The sequence below is a fragment of the Marmota marmota genome, unplaced genomic scaffold (genome assembly GCF_001458135.2).
Source record: "Marmota marmota marmota unplaced genomic scaffold, marMar, whole genome shotgun sequence".
Classification (NCBI taxonomy): Eukaryota; Metazoa; Chordata; class Mammalia; order Rodentia; family Sciuridae; genus Marmota; species Marmota marmota.
Genome location: NW_026000101.1, coordinates 24,803,470 through 24,809,837, shown reverse-complemented (window position 1 = coordinate 24,809,837; position 6,368 = coordinate 24,803,470). Strand labels below are relative to the sequence as shown.

At 36.8% G+C, this 6,368-nt stretch overlaps 1 long non-coding RNA gene across 1 annotated transcript in view; it reads right to left on the bottom strand.

Annotated features, from left to right (window-relative positions):
* The window catches only part of LOC125610713, a 138,441-nt gene extending 133,938 nt beyond the window's left edge, over positions 1-4,503 (bottom strand). The window contains exon 1 of the long non-coding RNA XR_007340714.1: positions 4,265-4,503. This is a non-coding gene — a long non-coding RNA (uncharacterized LOC125610713). The remainder of the gene's footprint in view (positions 1-4,264) is intronic.
* Between the last annotated feature and the right edge of the window lie 1,865 nt (positions 4,504-6,368).

The following is a 6,368-nucleotide window of genomic DNA, read 5'->3' as shown; positions in this document are numbered from 1 at the left end:
ACTACTATATATATATATATATATATATATATATATATATATATATATACACACACACACACACACACATACACACACACACACACGTTTTGACCACTGTGTGTGTGTGTGTGTGTTTTCAATATACTGAATCACTATTTTCCATGATTCCAACTTGATGATTCAAGAATTTTCAGAGCCAGTCTCTTAGCTCAGGATCAGTAAAGATTTAAGGAGCTGGGAGATTTGGAAGGAACATATACTTTAACATAAGAGACCCCAACTTCAATGCTTCATTCTGCCACTTGCTGGCTGGGTGATTTAAAGAGATTACTTGACCTATCTGACCCTGTTTCTTCCTTTATAAAACAATATGAATAATGTCCACCTCTTAAAGATGTCATATAAATTAAAAGGGATAAGTCATATAAGGCTATAATTCCAGACAAACATTTAATAAGTATTAGTTTTGTTATATCAATCAACTACAATTTTTATAAGGATTCCTGTTCAAGAAGGTAGTCTCGGGACTCAGCTAGATCAATTGAGAATTTTTTAAGCAACCAAACTTTAAAGCTACATATGTCAAATTTTTTATCAACTTGCAAACCACACCAAGCTACTTTTTGTGTCATGAAACCCAAAGCACCAAAAGAGCACCAAAAAAATGTGCAAATGGAATCCCAGCATTGACACAATCGTTTCTACATGGACCTTTTTCTTATCCCAAGGCCAAAAGTCTACCTAAAGGCACTAAGACAGGGTGGATACAGCAACGGGCTAATTTTTTAATTATTGTGATCAGGGTGATTAGGATCCTCTCTGTACATTTTTGCCTTTATTTTCTCAATTTCGTCCTTGTAGGTCAGAGATACTTGAGAGAAGATATTTTTTATAATTTTCACTAAAAAAAATGTAACTAGAGTCAAAACTGCAAAATCAGAAGTGAAAGAAAGAAATTGCTTCCTAGTGTCTGTCCTTTCAACTCTGTAGAGGACAGTTTTCCAGATCTTGAACTTGGTGAGTTTTTGTCGTTCAGCAAACACACACTGCCCTCTGTTGGAAAAATGGCACACTTCCACCTTGTAAACTTTAGTGCAGGAAAGATCCACCTATGGATTACCTGATGGGAAATGGTAAGAATCCTGTCTAAAATTTTCAGGGACCCATTCTTTCCTACTTGGAACAAAAGGAGGGAAATGAATAACAGGAGATCCACAGGAACTTGCACCTGATACAGTCCTTGAGAGAGATGTTTGTTAAGAAAACAAAAGCTGCACATATTATTAAAACAAGGGACTTTAGTTTCAAATTTTTGCTTGTAGTTTTAACCCTCCCTCATTGTTACTGAGGCAAAAGTAGCTGAGGCAGCTCACTGATGACTTCTTGTGAGACTGAAAAGAATCACTTGCAACTTGCAAAGGAAGTGGAAATGCCCTGCTCAGCTTTGGGCTCTGGAGGACTGAAATGCTTCTGATCAGAGTACAAAAGTAAGGAACAATGAAGCTTATATTTGTTACAATGTTGCTTGTTGCTGCCTCTCCAGTATCTTACTTATTACAATTTTAAATTCATAGTAAGCACTTAATTCCTAATAATATTGTTAAGCAAAAGCTGAATAGACCCAGAGATTCAGTTCCAACCTCAGGTTTTTACCAAGTCCAAGGAGGAGGTAAATATACAAAAAAAAAAAAAAAAATTGGAAAAATTTAACAAAATACAAAAGAACAACACTTATATAAAGGCTAATGAGTGATGGCCTTTGATAAGCAAAGACAATGAAAATGAAAGCACATAAAACAATATTACTCAGATATTCAAAGAAACTTCAAGGGAAATACAAAAGAATCTCTCTAGAGAATGAATTTTCAAGTATGTAAAAATCCTCAGTGAGTAATCTAACAGTAGCCATATAATCAATTTTAAAATATACTCACAACCTTCTTTGTATTATACTCTATATGTAATGGTAATGTGGATGCCTCATCAGTTGTTCAATGGCTTTGATTCCAGGAAGAGCAAGCCAGACTTTCAACTTAGAGAATAACTTTCGCCAATGTGATACCTCTGTAGCCACTGAATTATAGCACCTTTTAGTAATTCCAAACAAAATAAATCCATTGTGAAGTCTTAACTAACAACTAGAATTGAGGATCTATTTATATTAATATAATATAATTTGATAATTCATCTTATAAAGAGATCTATAATAGCACCATCTGATCTACAGATAACAGGGTATTCTAATAAATAGTACATCTGCTCCCAGAAAGGCTTCTGAAGAAATCCACAAGTCAAACCCAGAGGAGCAAAGGTAAGTGATTGGCAGCAGGTGGCCCATTCCCAAGAGGAAGAAGAGCTGGGCTCCTCAAGCATGCCAATGCTATTCTTTCCAGATTAGTCAAATAAGTGACTTCACCTCCACAGGAATAAAGGAGGATGTCAAGACCAAAAGTGGGCTTTTAAATCTCCCCACAAGGAAAGCAGAGAAATGAGAAATGTGTCCCTCTAAAATCACTACCTTTGTCCTCTGAACCTATTTGGACTTAACTGCTACACCTACGGACAACCATGAGTGTGTTTATCTCCAAAGAAGATGTAGCCTTGCTTCTATGCCTTCATGAAACTCGCAATACCAACCCCAGCAAGTTTGGTTATTTTCTCAAAACCACTGGGGAATAGCTCAGATTTTTTCCAAAGATGGCTCTGGGCCACATCATTAATTAAATTAATTCCAATGCAACTTTACATACAGGGTTGAAAATTCAGTCCCTATTGGATTACCCATCTCTAATTTTGTCCAACTACATTATCCTCATTGCATGTCAGATAATCTGCAATTAGTTCAAATGACAACATTAAGATATAATGCATAACAAAATGCAAACAACATAAAGATCTCCAAGTTTGAATTAAGCTCTTTTCTATTATCAAATTCTCAGTGAGAGATCATAGTTAAATTTTTAAATCCTCTTGCAATTTAAATTTTAAAGATGTTAAGTTTCAAGGAAATTAAAAACCTCAAATTAGATTATATTGCTATTGGAAGTTAAAATTTCAAATACAAAACTCTTGAATTAACATCTCCAAATGACACTTTCCAATCTCTCATTCTACTCATTTAAGTCAGGGTTTTTCAATGTCTGAAGAAAAACAGGTTCTTTCAACGGGTTGGTTTAGATATTTATGGGAATGGCCATGGGTTTCTGGAGACATTGAATTAATTAACTCCCCAGAGTCTCTTTTATAAAATGTCCATGGAATTAAATAGAACACAAAAGTTATTGTCATATGGACTCAATACCCACCACACTTAGAAATCCCAGTGATCCCTATTCCCCCAAACAATTTTAAAATTATATTCCAAGAATTCAGTACTTTTAGCAAAGACCACAGCAGAAACTCAATAGTATAAACTGAAGGAAAGAAGACAGATGGAAGAAATCTTGGTTGGCTTCAGGTTTGAGCCAGTCAAGGCCAGTTTTTCAGACTCCTTAACCTGTGAAATTCACTTCAGAAATATCTCTTTTTGAGATGAATTTTCATTAATAATACTGAGGAGATCAGCCTATCTGCCCATTCTATCACCTCTCAGAGAGAAGCTCTATCTTACAAAATTTAAAAATCTACAATTGTGGCAGACTTACTTAGCAGGTCTTATCAATTGTTTTTCCTTCTCAAGGATTTTTTATTAAGAACCTCAATTTTCATCCTCCACACCTCCAAATTGGACACAGGTTCTTTCTGGAGATGTGGCACCAGGTGCCCAGGTGAGCAGGTATAGCCGGTGCCTGTTAGCACAGCGGCTTCCTTACTTCCAAATGGGCCTCCTGAGGAAGATTCCTCTGATCTAGGAAATTAACCAAATCAGACCCAACTTGAGGCCCCATACAGGATGTGCATCTTGAGATGTGAAGGCCACCTACAACTCAGCATTGTTCCTATATTTTTCTCCTGGATACATAATGGAATTTGGGGAAGTCCATCAATGTCATGTTTCCCCAGACCTTGCACTAACAGTTTAAATCTTGAAACTGCTTAGAATTCTGATGTCCCCACAGAAGCCAGGAAGATAACAGTTTTAAAAGAGCAGATATCATTCTGTTAACTCAGCTAAAACACTTCAAGAATCACATTTTCTATAATAATGTTTTAGCCTCCACCCAGCCGCAGCTTCACTCTGAAACTCTCCCTTGCTAAGGACATGTGGCCTGAGCCTTTTTTCTGTTTACATGCACAGAGATCAGACCTACATACTGTAATTGAGTTTCTACCCACAACATACCTATCCCTGAAGGTTTCTATGAGCCACTCGTCCTCAGAAAGGTTCTGTCCACTTACACAGCACTCATGTGGTCCCCTCACACATCTGCACAGCCAAGTACTTTTACAATAACTGCTTACTTCAGTCAGTCGCCAAGGTCAAACAACCATGTGACTGGTTTAAAGCCACTTGGACAGGCTATAGCAGTTAAAAGCAAACAACACAACTATAAAACTCTCTCTCTCTCTCTCTGGCCTAATATAAGCCTCCATAAACTGTCAAGGTCATAGTGACCTGTCTAACCCAAAAGCCTTTCTATAGTAGAAGTTTGCTGACCTACTTGGAAGTCTTTGTTTTTAATCCTCATTGTTCTGGTCAGTTGACCAAATGCTAAAGTCTCCAAGGATACCCCAATAGCACATCTCTTCCTTGCTCAGGTTCTGAATAAACTAAGAAATACAACTGAGGATTGACAAACCAGAAGTCAAAATGCCAAAACTTGTTCTTGATCGAGATCAAGTTGGAGAATGGAGTTTTGCATGAGTGATTAGCAATGTTCTGACTACTCAATCCCAGAATAAGAGATGTTTTATCCATCTACAGACAACAGTGCTGGTTTCCCCTGCTGCCAAGCATGACAACTCTTTTCTTCCCAAATGTACCAATTGTATAAGTTATTTGCTCTCTCCAGAGGGAGAATGAATACAGAGGAGAAAAACAGGAGACTATTTAAAGACATTATATTCTCATGAAAATCAGAGAAGTGAAGAAATAAAAGTATCTTTATAACATTCAATAGAACTTGGGATAACTGCTGGTTACTGATCTGAGTCTTTTGGCCATAAATCTCTCTGGGTAGCGTCTTGGTCCTGTTGATTCTTGGATCTTCAGTACTCAGAACCATGTTTGACATTTATTTATCTATTTATGCCTCACCTTTAAAAAGATTTATGGTAACATTATGATTTGAAAAATAATCCATAAAGACCACTGAAATTGAAGGATAATGAGAAAATGAAAAATAAGTTCAACCTTCAGAAAATATTAGAATGTAAAAATATGACCTCCTGGATGGAATTATTATTTCAAGCTTCTGGCACAAAGTTCAAAAAGGAAACGTGAATACCATCAGTAGTCACCCAGCAAGGCTATCACCCTTGCTGCTCAGTATAACCAATGGATATCACCTAGAAGATTGTAGTCATATACCTTAAAAAGGAGACAGCTGAAAATATTTGGAAAATAGCACTTAGAACTATCTCAGTGTGTCTGTGTGGTCATATGACATGAAATGAGAGGTGAACCAGAGTAAGAAAAAGAGGCAGAGAGAAAAAGAAGAGAGAGATGAAAGAGTGACCAGGACCCATATCATGCTGAGGGCATTGTACACCAAGATAAAAGACCTTGGTCTAGAGCTAGAGGACAATGGAGAACCATTGAAAAATGTCGTTTGTTTCAAAGAACAACAGTCAAGACTTCAGAATTTCTTCCTCTATCACGTGCTAGAGTCGGGTTTGGTATTCTCTGTATAGTACCATCCATTTTCCAATTGGGACATTTTTGAAAGTCAAAGAGAATGCTGCAAAAATTACTTCATGACAACAGGCAATAAACCATGCTGAACTTAACAAACCAGGACTTACTTACTGATCCTTACAAATCCCCAAATCCTATGACCTTCTTCCCCTTTTATGTTGACCAGCACTGTCTCTATTCCACACTGCTCAAGAAGTGACATTCTGCTTGGCACAATGAAGGAGTGACAGCCAGTCTAAAGAGCAAGTCCGTTTCCTTCATTTCATATTTCCTTGGCTGCATATGATAAGCCCATAAAATTCAACAGCCCATAAAAATAGACAGCTTAATTTTATAAAACCTTTCCTTTACCACACTGCTTTATTATTAACCCCTTTCCCTTCACTCTACTGAAGTGCAAGAGCAGTTGGGAACACATTTAATGCATGGATTTATTTTAAAGAATTTTTGGAAATGTGAAAATGCTTTGGAAGAACCAACGCATAACAAATGAAAATTTTTTCTTCAAGACTATTATTTGTGCACAGAGGTTATTTTGTCTTGCTTTACTTTGAGACTTTTCCTCAGTGCATTTTTAGTTCACTTAAGC